Source organism: Somniosus microcephalus, chromosome 27 (genome assembly GCF_052327205.1).
Source record: "Somniosus microcephalus isolate GS21.2 chromosome 27, FLI_Smic_1.0, whole genome shotgun sequence".
NCBI classification, from domain to species: domain Eukaryota; kingdom Metazoa; phylum Chordata; class Chondrichthyes; order Squaliformes; family Somniosidae; genus Somniosus; species Somniosus microcephalus.
The window spans coordinates 49,356,022-49,369,417 of record NC_141013.1 but is presented as its reverse complement, the minus strand read 5'-3'; the positions used below and the strand labels follow the sequence as shown (position 1 = coordinate 49,369,417).

The following is a 13,396-nucleotide window of genomic DNA, read 5'->3' as shown; positions in this document are numbered from 1 at the left end:
TGTTGCAGATGCTGGGGTCTGTATGAAAAACAAAAAACATTTTTTTTGCTGGAAATCACAGCAGGTCCGGTCGCATCTGTGTAGAGAGAACCAGCCAACGACGACTCGAGTCTGGATGACCCTACGTCAGGTGGGGTTCCATGTAGCGTGACATGAACCCAAGATCCCGGTTGAGGCCGTCCTCATGAGTGCGGAACTTGGCTATCAGTTTCTGCTCTACGATTTTGCGTTGTCTTGTGTCTCGAAGGCCGCCTTGGAGAATGCTTACCCAAAGATCGGAGGCTGAAAGTCCTTGACTGCTGAAGTGTTCCCCGACTGGGAAGGAACACTCCTGCCTGGCGATTGTTGCGCGGTGTCCGTTCATCTGTTGTCGCAGTGTCTGCATGGTCTCGCCGATGTACCATGCTCCGGGGCATCCTTTCCTGCAACGTATGAGGTAGACAACGTTGGCCGAGTCACATGAGTATGTACCATGTACCTGGTGGGTGGTATCCTCACATGTGATGATGGTATCTGTGTTGATGATCTGGCATGTCTTGCAGAGGGTGCCGTGGGAGGGTTGTGTGGTGTCGTGGTCGCTGTTCTCCTGAAAGCTGGGTAATTTGCTGTGAACGATGGTCTGTTTGAGGTTAGGCGGCTGTTGGTGCTGCTGTTGTTTCTGGTTCTGCTGGTGCCGCGGCTGGTGCTCGAGCTCCTCTAATGCCCAGATGGGAAGGAAATAAATGGCTCCCATGCTTCTGGTATATGCCTCAGTTGAGGAAACGCTCAGTGAAGGTGGCGAGATTGGTTTCCCAGGAGGTCAAACTGGAGATAGGTTTCAGGCGCCAACCTTCCACAGGTGTGGTTAAGCCTTCTAAAAGTTGCCCCAGGCCTGAGACCACTAAGTCCTGCCATCTGCAAATCATGGCTGATCAAATCTCCTCTTTAATGGTTGACTTGCAGTTGATAGTCAGCAATCCAATAGTGCTCCCGCCAGGTTTCACCATCGTGTTTCCCACCAGGTGTGTTTCACGTGGGAAAAGGGTTAAAATCGCAAGGGCCTTTTAAAATAGGATTATAGAGGCCATTTAGTGGTTGTTAAGGGTCTTAACGACCAGTCCCGCCTGTTGGATGCGGGATGGAGTCGGTACCATCAGACACGACTGAGTTAAAATTGCTCGGAGTTGGGAACCAGGCCGGGGGTGTGGGGGTGGTCCCGCACGCCAGTTTTTGCGATTTTAACCCTCCCGCACGCCTCCAATCTCACCTCCATGGCTCAATGAAAATCCTGCCCTTTGTGTTTTCCTCACAGCTTACTGTCCCACCTAGCTTTGTATCGTCAACAAACTTGGATACATTACACTCGGTCCCTTCATCTAGGCCATTAATATAGATTGTAAATAGCTGAGGCCCCAGCACTGATCCATGCGGCACCCCACTAATTACAGCCTGCTAACCTGAAAAAGACTTGTTTATGCCTACTCTCTGTTTTCTGTCCGTTAACCAATCCTCTATCTATGCTACAATATTACCCCCAACCCCATGAGCCCTTATCTTGTGTAATAACCTTTTATGTGGAACCTTAACGAATGCCTTTTGGAAATCCAAATATACTACATCCCTTTGTTCCCTTTATCTACCCTGCTATGTACACCCTCAAAAAACTATTTGTCAAATACGATGTTCCTTTCATAAAAACATGCTGACTCTGCCTAATCAGGTTATGATTTTCTAAGTGCCCCGTTTCTACTTCCTTAACAATGGATTCCAGCAATTTCCCGACGACTGATGTCAGGCTAACTGGCCTGTAGTTCCCTGTTTTCTCTCTCCTTCCTTTCTTGAATAGCGGTGTTACATTTACTACCTCCCAATCCGCTGGCGCCGTTCTAGAATCCAGGGAATTTTGGAAGGTCAAAACCAATGCACCACTATCTCTGCAGCCACCTATTTTAGAACCCTAGGATGTAGGCTGTCATGTCCAGGGGATTTGTCAGCTTTTAGTCCCGGGCTGGGAGTGTGGGCACGGAGAGTGGGGTGTGGCTGAGAGTGGGTGCAAGGGGTGTGGGGTAGGGGGAGTGGGCCCTGGCTGGGCAGGGGGAGTGGGCCTGGGCTGGGGGTGTGGGGGCTGGGGCGGGAGTGGGCCCTGGGCTGGGGGAGTGGGCCCTGGGCTGGGGGTGTGGGGGCTGGGGGTGTGGGCTCTGGGTGGGGGGGAGGGTGGGCACTGGGCTGGGGGAGTGGGCCCTGGGCTGGGGGCAGGGGGAGTGGGCCCTGGGCTGGGGGGTGTGGGCCCTGGGCTGGGGGTGTGGGCCCTGGGCAGGGGGTGTGGGGGCTGGGGGAGTGGGCCCTGGGCTGGGGGAGTGGGGGCTGGGCAGGGGGAGTGGGCCCTGGGCTGGGGGTGTGGGCCCTGGGCTGGGGGGCAGGGGGAGTGGGCCCTGGGCTGGGGGAGTGGGCCCTGGGCTGGGGGTGTGGGGGCAGGGCTGGGGGAATGGGGGCTGGGCAGGGGGAGTGGGCCCTGGGCTGGGGGAGTGGGCCCTGGGCTGGGGGAGTGGGGGCTGGGCAGGGGGAGTGGGCCCTGGGCTGGGGGCAGGGGGAGTGGGCCCTGGGCTGGGGGGTGTGGGGGCAGGGCTGAGGGAGTGGGGGCTGGGGGAGTGGGCCCTGGGCTGGGGGAGTGGGGGCTGGGGGAGTGGGCCCTGGGCTGGGGGAGTGGGGGCTGGGCAGGGGGAGTGGGGCCCTGGGCTGGGGGTGTGGGGGCAGGGCTGGGGGTGTGGGGGCTGGGGGTGTGGGCCCTGGGCTGGGGGAGTGGGGGCTGGGGGAGTGGGGGCTGGGCAGGGGGAGTGGACCCTGGGCTGGGGGAGTGGGGGCAGGGCTGAGGGAGTGGGGGCAGGGGGAGTGGGCCCTGGGCTGGGGGAGTGGGCCCTGGGCTGGGGGTGTGGGGGGGCTGGGGGAGTGGGCCCTGGGCTGGGGGAGTGGGGGCTGGGCAGGGGGAGTGGACCCTGGGCTGGGGGTGTGGGGGCAGGGCTGAGGGAGTGGGGGCAGGGGGAGTGGGCCCTGGGCTGGGGGTGTGGGGGCTGGGGGAGTGGGCCCTGGGCTGGGGGAGTGGGGGCTGGGGCAGGGGGAGTGGGCCCTGGGCTGGGGGAGTGGGGGGCTGGGCTGGGGGAGTGGGGGCTGGGCAGGGGCAGGGGCAGGGGCAGGGGCAGGGGGAGTGGGCCCTGGGCTGGGGGTGTGGGGGCAGGGCTGGGGGAGTGGGGGCAGGGGGGAGTGGGCCCTGGGCTGGGGGTGTGGGGGCTGGGGGGAGTGGGGGGCTGGGGGAGTGGGGGCTGGGCAGGGGGAGTGGGGGCTGGGCAGGGGGAGTGGGCCCTGGGCTGGGGGAGTGGGGGCTGGGCAGGGGGTGTGGGGGCTGGGGGTGTGGGGGCAGGGCTGGGGGTGTGGGGGGTGTGTGGGGGGTGTGGGGAGTGGGCCCTGGGCTGGGGGAGTGGGGGCTGGGCTGGGCAGGGGGAGTGGACCCTGGGCTGGGGGGTGTGGGGGCAGGGCTGAGGGAGTGGGGGCAGGGGGAGTGGGCCCTGGGCTGGGGGGAGTGGGGTCAGAGGGTGTGGGGGCGGGGCCAGAGGCGCGCACGGACCGGGAGCCCCGCCCCCAGCTGTAGCTCCGCCCATGGTGTGGCCGGAAGTGCTGAGCGTGGGTTACTGAGGGGTCGGCGAGTTCCGGTTGCAGCGGAGTTGTTGTGAACGGAGGTGAGCGGCCCGGGGAGGGCGGGAGAGAGAGAGAGAGAGAGAGAGAGAGAGAGAGAGAGAGAGATACACACACACCGACACCCCCCCCGCATCCACCCACCGACCCCGGACCCCCGGGTGGGGGAGAGACCCCCGGTCACCGAGCCACAATACCCCCCGCGGGGCGGCCCTGATCTGCCCCCCGGGTCCGGGTGATGGTCGGGTCAATCCCGAGGAGATGCGCTGCTGGGCTGAGCTGATGCTCCTTGAACCCCAATCTTTAATCCCGCCTGGCTTGTCCCTGTTCCTGATTTACTCCCACCTCCATGAAGCGCTTTCGACATTTTTTCTACCTTAAAGGTGATGCAGTTGGAAGAGTGAAGAGAGGCAACATGAACAATTGGTGCAGAGAGACCTGGGCTGGATCTTTGAAGGTAGCAGGACAAGTTGATAAAGTTGTTAAAAAGTTCCGTGCCCTTGGTTTTATAAATAGAGGTAATAGAGTACAAAAGCAAGGAAGTTACCGTCGAAATTCACTGGTTAGGCCTCAGTTGGAGTATTTGGCCAATTCTGGGCACCACACTTTATGAAGGATGTCAAGACCTTGGAGAGGGTGCTGAGATTTACTTGAATGGTTCCAGGGTTCAGTTACGTAGAAAGACTGGAGAAGCTGGGATTGTTCTCCTTTGAGCAAAGAAGATTGAGAGAAAGACTTGTATTTCTATAGCACCTTTCACAACCTCAGGATGTCCCAAAGCGCATTACAGCCAATGAAGTACTTTTAGAAGTATAGTCACTGTTGTAATGTCGAAAATGCAGCATCCAATTTATGCACAGCAAGATCCCACAAACAGCTCTGTGATATGACCAGGTAATCTATTAAGGGGAGATTTAATAGAGGTGTTCAAAATTATGAATGGTTTTGATCAGAGTAGTGGGAGAAGTATCAGTAACCAGAGGACAAAGATTTAAGGTAATTGACAAAAGAACCAGGGGAGGTGAGAATTTTTTTTACGCAGCGAGTTATGATCTGGAATGCGCTGCCTGAAAGGATGGTGGAAGCAGATTCAATAATAACTTTCAAAAGGGAATTGGATAAAAACTTGAAAGGGAGATATTTGCAGGGCTGCAGGGAAAGTGCGCGTAAGAGTGGGACTAATTGGAGAGCTCTTTCAGAGAGCAGGCACAATGGCCGAATTGCCTCCTTTGTTGTATAATTCTATATAAATGCAAGTTATGTTTGTTGGGAGTACAAGCCCATTGGTGTGCATAATGTGGTAAAGCTGGCAAAGGTATTTATTTGCAAGATTTGCTGATATTTGGAAGAATACTTCCTCAAAACCAACATAGCTACAGGTTTTCCTTTCCAGTTTTGAAAAAGGGTTCACCCGAAACGTCGACTCTAATTTCTCTCCACGGATGTTGCCTGGCCTGCTGAGTTTTTCCAGCATTTTCTGTTATTTCAGATTTCCAGCATCTGCAGTATTTTGCTATCGTAGCTACAGATTGTGTCCTTCCAAGCTGGCTGTTCAGGCTTTACAAACAGTATCACAAGCTTTGTTTTGTTGTACTCTAGTGCGCTGGTCCCAATATGCTGAGTGAGTCCTGTGACCGCTGGTGATAAATTACTTACTTTTGGGAGAAAAAAAACAGCTGGCATTGTACGGTTAGTATGTCGTATTAATAACCTCTCTTTTTGAATTGTTCAAATGGCTTAACGTTTCTTGTACTAATGTACCATGATGTGCTATAGTTGCCACTGCCCTGGGGTGGCATGGCGGATCCGGTGCCCCGGGGTGTCGTGGTGATCTGGTGCCTACTTTCTTTAAATCCCTGGGATGGAAACCATCTGGCCCTGGGGATTTGTCACTCTTTAGTGCCATTATTTTTTTCATTACTGTTACTTTACTTGTTAATTTTATTGAGTCCCTGTCCCTGATTCAATATTAGTTTCCTTGGGATTTCCGGCATGCTATCCTCTTCCTCTACTGTAAACACTGACGCAAAATAATTATTCAACATGTCCACCATTTCCTTATCATTGACAATATCACCCATATCAGTTTTTATTGGGCCAGTATTGCTCCTGACCACACCCTTTCTAATATAATTGTAAAAATTATTTGTGTTTAGTTTGATGGCCTTTGCAAGTTTCTTTTCATACTCCCTTTTTGTAGCTCTTACTATCTGTTTTGTGACCCTTTGCTGTTCTTTGTATCTTTCCCATTCGCCAGGATCTATGCTATTTTTTACATTTTTGTCTGCTTTTTCTTAGTTTTATGCTGTCCCTTACCTCTTTAGTCATCCATGGCTTTTTTTTTGACAAGTAGAGCTCTTGCCCCTCAGGGTTATAAACTGGTTCTGTATCACAAATTCTTTTTTGAACACCTCCCACTGATCTTCTGTCATTTTACCCATTAACAGATTTGCCCAGTTTACTGTGGACAGTCTCTGTCTCATCGCTTTGAAGTCAGCCTTACCCAAATCTAGAATCTTAGTATCGGTTTAGCGTTTCTCCCTTTCAAACACTACGTTGAACTCAATCATGCTATGATCGCTATTGGATAAATGTTCACGCACAGTTAGGCTGTTAACTAAATCTGGCTCATTACTCATTACTAAATCTAATATGGCATGCCTCCTTGTTGCTTCTAGGACACATTGTTGTAGAAAACTATCCCAGACATACTCAAGAAATTCACTACCTTTCTGACAGGTGCTACTCTGCTTATCCCAATCTATATGAAAGTTAAAATCCCCCATTAAAACCACTCTGTCTTTGCTACATGCTTGTCTAATCTCTGCATTTATACAATCTAGCACTTCACAGCTGGTACCAAGGGGCCTATACACAACTCCCACTACAGTCCTAAATCCTTTCCTATTTCTTAATTCTACCCATAAAGTCTCCACTGCCTGCTTACCTCTCGTTGTATCCTCTCTTATCATTGAAGTGTTTTCATCCTCAATTATGAAGGCTACTCCTTCCCCCTCTGCTATTTTCCCGATCTTTCCTGTAGACCTTATAACCTGGTATATTTAGTTCCCAGTTCTGACCGTCTTGCAGCCATGTCTCAGTAATAGCCACCATGTCATACCCTCCAATTTGAATTCACGCCTACAGTTCATTTAATTTATTCCTTATACTCCTTGCGTTTCTTTAAAGAAAGCTTATTTGGGCCACACCCCCTGGCCCGTCCTTCAGCTCGAATGTTTTACTCACTTGTTTCGTATTTCTGACTCCTGGTTTAATCACTTCACATCTTTTAGTTTTCCCTTTACCTGCAGTGTCGAAAGCACAATTTCTGACTGTTACTCTACTCTCTTCCCTTTTGTTTGTTTTTGAACTATTATTTGTACTATTTCCACCTGAGCCCTCTTTCCTCCCCCCCCCCCCCCCCCCCCCAGTAGTTTAAAGTCCTTGTGACCACCTTTCTACTAGGGCAGCACGTGGCATAGTGGTGAGCACTGTTGCCTCACAGCGCCAGGGACCCGGGTTCGAATCCGGCCTCGGGTGACTGTGTGGAGTTTGCACATTCTCCCCGTGTTTGCGTGGGTTTCCTCCGGGTGCTCTGGTTTCCTCCCACAGTCCAAAGATGTGCGGGTTAGGTTGATTGGCTATGATAAATTGACCCTTAGTGTTAGGGGGATTAAATACGTGGGGTTACAGGGATAGGGTGGGATATGTGTTGGTGTAGGGGTTACGGGGATCGGGTGGGATATGTGTCGGTGCAGGCTCGATGGGCCGAAATGGCCTCTATCTGCATTGTGGGGTTTCTGTGATTCTGTGACCCAGGGCCAGACCGCTTCAGGAGGAGCCTGTCCCAATGGTACAGTTCCTTCCTGTCCCAATACTGGTGCCGGTGCCATTTTTGAATTCGCCAGAATTGTACTGCTGCCTCGGTGCTGCCGCCGCTCAGGTCCGCGCTGTCATCTGCCGCTCGCTCCGTTTATACTCTGTTGCCTCCGCCGCTGCTGCTGCTCAAGTCCCTGTGTCCATTCGTGTCCGCATTGTGGCTGCCACTCCGGACCCGAGCCCATTACTTCTATCTCCCTTTTTTCTTTCTGTTCCCTGTCTCTTCCGCTTCCCGTTACCCGGTCACGTCTCCTTTTTATTTCTTCCCTCTGTGGTACTTTGTTGCCCCAAATCCCTACCCCAACCCTTCGCTACTCCTTGACCTTCCTACTCTCCTGCCGCCGTCCCAGGCTTGATGCGCTCTTACATAAGCCCAGAGCTTCCCTCTACCTCTCGGCATCTTCCGAAGGGCTCTTCGAGGCACTCGTCACTGCCTCCTTACGACTTGCAATGCCAACTGCCCCATCCTACTCACATGCCGACCTTCCCACTCAGCGCACCCGTTGGGGGCTAATCTTGACGCTCTCCTTCCTGTCCAACTCACCCCTTGCAGTGCTGACACTGTGGACTCTGCCACTGGATCAGCCATCACAGACCCTCTCTGCATCTCCCTCCAGAATGTCTGTTCACTAGTGAACAAGGCCCTTGCCATCCATGAACTTTTGTGGATGATTGCATCGACATCATGGCCTTGACGGAAACCTGGCTGACGGGTAGTGACACCTTCTCCCTTAATGAAGCCTCCCCGCCTGGCTACACCTTCCACCACTTGCCCCGTTCAGACCGCTGTGGTGAGCAGCTCACCTTGTTCCACCCCTCTCGCCACATTTAAAATCATCGCTCTCTACTGGCCACCCAAGTACCACGGCAAGTTTCTCACTGAGATATCTTCACTGCTTTCCTCCCTCAGCCTCTACATCAAGCAGCTTCTGATCCTCAGTGATTTCAACCTCCATCTCAACTCATCATAGTCTCTCTCCTCTGAGTCCACTGCCCTCCTATCCTTTAATCTCTTATTCCACGTAAACTCCCCTAATCATATTGATGGCCCCCTTGCCGTCTCACGTGGACTCTACACCTATCGTCTCAATCTCAGACAAGGCCATCTCCGACCACTTCCTTGTATCGTGCTCCACCCACACCCCCTCCCCTCTTCCAACCCCACTTCCTTCTGTGTCTGACCCTGGGAAAAAACTCTCCCCTAAGTTTCTTATAACTGCACTTTAAAATCCCAACTGTCTAGCCTTTTGCCCTCCATTCACCAGGACATTTCTGCAGCCACCGATTGGCTCAATCACACCCTCTCCTCCACCTCTGACGCCTCTGTCCCTATTTAAACCATGACTCTTTCCGACGCTGCTCATTCTTCTGGTACAGCTCACATCTCCGTTCCTTTAAGTCCAAGGGACGCAAACAAACATTTATGGCGGTCAACTGGTGTAGCCATTCATCGTCAGATCTGGCTGGACCACATGAAGCACTATCTGGTCCTGCTCTCCTCAGCCAAAACTGCTCACTGTTCCAGGATCATCCTGGAATGCAAAGATAATCCCTGGTTTCTTTTCCACTACCAACTGTTTCCTTAATCCTCTCTCCCCTGCCTCCTCCACCCTTGCCTCCAACAACAAGTGAACTTTGACACGAAGATTGAGACCAGCTGTCTCTGCCACTTCCCTCCCTTCCCCTACCCCAACAATCTGAACATCCCCCAAGGCTCATCCCTCCCGATTCCGGAACTCGCATCTTTCTCTAATTTCTCTCCTATTTCCCGTCATGCCCTCTCGGAGCTCATCTTGTCCATGAGACCCACCTCCTGCTCCCTTGACCCTATTCCCACTAAACTGCTGACCACCCAACTTCCCTTCCTGGCCCCATGTTAGCTGATATTACACAGGATTACATCGGATATACGGGACAGAAACGGGCCATTCAGCCCAACCAGTCCATGCCGGCATTTATGCTCCACTCGAGCTTCCTCCCATCTTTCCTCATCTAGCTCTAGCAGCATAACCCTTTTCCCTCATATGCTTGTTTAGCCTCCCCTTAAATGCATCTATATGATTCGCTTCAACCACTCCCTGTGGTAGCGAGATCCACATTTTCACCATATTGTTAACGGTTCTCCTCGGGTACTGTCCCCCTCCCTTTCAAATCTGCTGTCATCACCCCCTCCTCAAAAAACCCTCCCTTGACCCCTCTGTCCTTGCAACCTACTCTCCACCTCCAAACTGCCTTTCCTCTCCGAGGTCCTTGAACCTCCCAAACCCATGCCCATCTTTCCCACAACTACTTGTTTGAGCCTCTCCAATAGGGTTTCCACCCTTGCCTCAGCACCGAAACGGTCCTTAAAGTCATAAATGTCATCCAGTGTGACTGTAACTGTGGTAAACAACCCCTCCTCATCCGTCTCGACCTGTCTGGTGCCTTTGACACGGTTGACCACTCCACCCTCCTCCAACGCTTCTCCTCTGTTGTCCAGCTGGCTGGGACTGCATTTGTCTGGTTCCATTCCTGTCTATCCAGTCATAGCCAGAGAATCATCTGCAATGGCACCGCTTCCTGCTCCTGCACCATTACCTCTAGAGTCCCCCGAGGATCTATCCTTGGCCCCTCCTATTCCTCATCTACATGCTGCCTCTTGGTGACATCATCCGAAAACAGGACGTCCGTTTCCACATGTTCGCTGACGGCACCCAGCTCTCCCTCACCACCACCTCTCTCGACCCCTCCACTGCCTCTGGTTTGTTATGCTATTTGTCCGATGAGCATAAATTTCCTCCAATTAAACATTGTAAGACTGAAGCCATTCTCTTCGGTCCTTGCCACAAAATCCATTCCCTAACCACTGATTCTCTCCCCCTCCTTGGCCAGTGTCTGAGGCTGAACCAGACTATTCTCAACCTTGGTGTCATTTGACCCTGAGCTGAGCTTCCGACTCCGTGTCCTCCATCGCCAAGACCGCCGACTTCCACCTCTAACATCGCCCGTCTCTAACCCTGCCTCAGCTCACCTGCTGCTGAAACCCTCATCCATGCCTCTTGACTCGACTATTCCAATACTCTCCTGGCTGACCTACCTCCATAAACCCATCGCCCCTGTGCTCGCTGACCCACATTGGCTTCCGGTCCGGCATCGCCTCCATTTTAAAATTCTCATCTGCATGTTTAATTCCCACCTTCGCCATGCCTCTTCCAGCCTTACAACCCTCCGAGATCTCTGCTCCTCCAATTGTGGTCGCCTGCACATCCCCCAGTTCCTTCGTCCCATCATTGGCGGCCGTGCCTTCAGTTGCCTAGGCCCTAAGCTCTGGAATTCCCTCCCTGAACCTCTCTACCTCTCTCTCCTTTAAGATGCTCCTTAAAACCTCTTTCACCAAGCGTTTGGTCACCTGTCCTAATATCTCCTCCTTTGGCTTGATGTCAATTTTTGTCTTATTACGCTCTTGTGAAGCGTATTGGAACATTTTACTACTTTAAGTTGTTATTCCATACATAGAACTACATGCATAGAATCTGCCGCACAGAAATGTTCCATTGGCCAAACTGGTGTCTATGCTGCACGCGAGCCTCCTGCCACTCTAATTACCTCATCCCACTATTCCTTTCTCCCTCATGTATGCATCAAGCCTCCCCTTGGATGTGTCGGTGCTTTCTGCTTCAACCACTGCATGTGACAGCAAGTACCCGACTGTAACCCATATGCCACTCTGTGAAAAAATTCCTTATTTGCTCTGTTAGTGACTATCTTATATTTATACTCTTTTGTTCTGGGCTCACCCAGAAGTGGAAGCAGTTTTTCCACTCTATCAAACCCCTTCATCAATTTAAAGACCTATTGGGTCTCCTCATAGAATCATACAGCACAGACAGAGGCCATTTGGCCCATCATGCCTCTTTGAAAGAGCTATCCACTCCCATTCCCCGCTCTTTCTCCAGAGCTCTGCAATTTTCTCCCCTTCAAGTATTTATTCAATTGCCTTTTGAAAGTTACGATTGAATCTGCTTCCACCGCCCTTTCAGGCAGCGCATTCCCGATCATAACACGCTGTGTACATTTTTTTTCCTCATGTCGCCTCTGTATCTTTTGCCAATTGACCTTCAATCTGTGTCCTCTGGTTACCAACCCTTCTGCCACTGGAAACAGTTTCTCATCACTTTATCAGAACTCCTCATGCTTTTGAACATCTTTTCGCCCTCCCTTTTCTGCAGAAAAGAGCCCAGCCTGTTAAATTTTTCCTGAAAGTTGTATCCTCTCAATTCTGGTAACATCCTTCAGTAATTCTTCTGTGCACTTTCCCCAGTGCCTCTATATCCTTTCGTAGTAAGGAGACCAGAACTGCACACAGTAACAAGTATGGTCTAACCAAGGTTCTATATAAATTGAACAGTACCTCCCTGCTTTTGTATTCTATTCCTCTAGTACCTTGTTTATATTCTTTACAGCCTTATGTTGCTACCTTTAGCGATTTATGTATTTTTATTTCCATTTAGTTTTTTATCTTCCAAGCAATACGTGCCTCCCACCATAATGAACCACCTCACACTTCACTACATTGAATCAAAATTTACCATTTCTCCACTCACTCTGCAAGCCTGATTGTCTTCCTGGGTAATGGTGCAGTCTCCACATTATTAGCTAACTCCCCCACCCTGGCTCCAATCTGCAGATTTCGACACCATACATCCAATTTCTGAGTTTGTAATTTCTGTATATGGTGAACAAGAGTGTTCCCAGCACAGATGGGAACCTTTGTCATCAGTCTCTTATGTGGCACCTTTTCAAAGGCCTTCTGAAAGTCCATGTGTACTACATCCACTGCAGTGCCCTTGTCTACTCTTTCTGTTACTTCATCAAAGAATACAATAACGTTGGTTAAATATGACCTAGAAATCAATGCTGACTTTTTAAAATTATATTATCTGTCTTGTCTATGTTTTGTTATCTGATCTTTTATGAAAAGGTTCTGGCATCTTTCCTACTACTCACATTAAGCTGACTGGTCTATAGTTCCCTGGGTTAGTTCTGTTGCTACATTTTTCAGATAGTAATTACATTCGCCAGTCCTCTGGCACTATTTTTCTATAGAATTTTTATATATGGGTACTACTGCCTCTGACTCCACAGGTGCAATCCATCTGCACCTGGGGTCTTGTCCACCTCAATCTTCACTGGTTTGTCTGGTATCTCCTTTGTATTTTATTCCGGTGCCCTGTGGTTAAGTGTTATGCCACTGCACTTGAAGGGGACAAAATTCAAAACCAATCTGCAGAAATATTTCAGTGATCGATCTTTAGAACAGGCTCCCTAGGGAGACGATGGAAGCAGATATTGTTGGTTCATTCAAATGCAAATTAGATAGACTTCTTTCAGAAAATAATATTTGAGAGAATTTATATGAAGACTCATGGCTTCAGGTCAAACTTGGCAACAAAACCTCCTGATTACCACCAACTTGCCCCCTCAGCTGATGAATCAGTACTCCCACATTGAACACCATTTGGAGGAAGCGCTGAGGGTAGCAAGGGCACAGAATGTACTCTGGGTGGGGACTTTAATGTCCATCACCAAGAGTGGCTCGGTAGCACCACCACTGACCGAGCTGGCTGAGTCCTGAAGGACATAGCTGCAATGTTCCCTTTAAGCTGTGCGGCAGCTGTTTGGAGCTCCTGTGCAGCCAGCTCAGCAGCTTTTAAAAGCAAAAACAGCACATGTCGCGCGGCCCCAAAAAACTGACCGGGAATGTTGCTTGGCTGCCTACTGCTTTAAGGTGACTTTATTTGAAGAATGCAGGTGTTAGTCAGTGTCCCGAGATTTAAGTCTATATGTGCCTGAGGACTCCCAACACTTTTTA

At 51.2% G+C, this 13,396-nt stretch overlaps 1 protein-coding gene across 8 annotated transcripts in view; it reads left to right on the top strand.

Moving 5' to 3' along the window:
- Positions 1–3,625: 3,625 nt before the first annotated feature.
- spg21 (SPG21 abhydrolase domain containing, maspardin) overlaps positions 3,626–13,396 on the top strand; it is an 80,928-nt gene continuing 71,157 nt past the window's right edge. For 4 of the 8 annotated variants that reach the window (XM_085968947.1, XM_085968939.1, XM_085968944.1 and 1 more), the window contains exons 1-2: positions 3,636–3,710; positions 5,156–5,355. The gene's annotated coding sequence lies outside the window, so the exon portion shown is untranslated. Of the gene's footprint in view, positions 3,711–3,808; positions 4,124–5,155; positions 5,356–13,396 lie in introns of those variants that run through there. The other 4 variants (XM_085968940.1, XM_085968945.1, XM_085968943.1 and 1 more) reach the window with 3 other exon arrangements.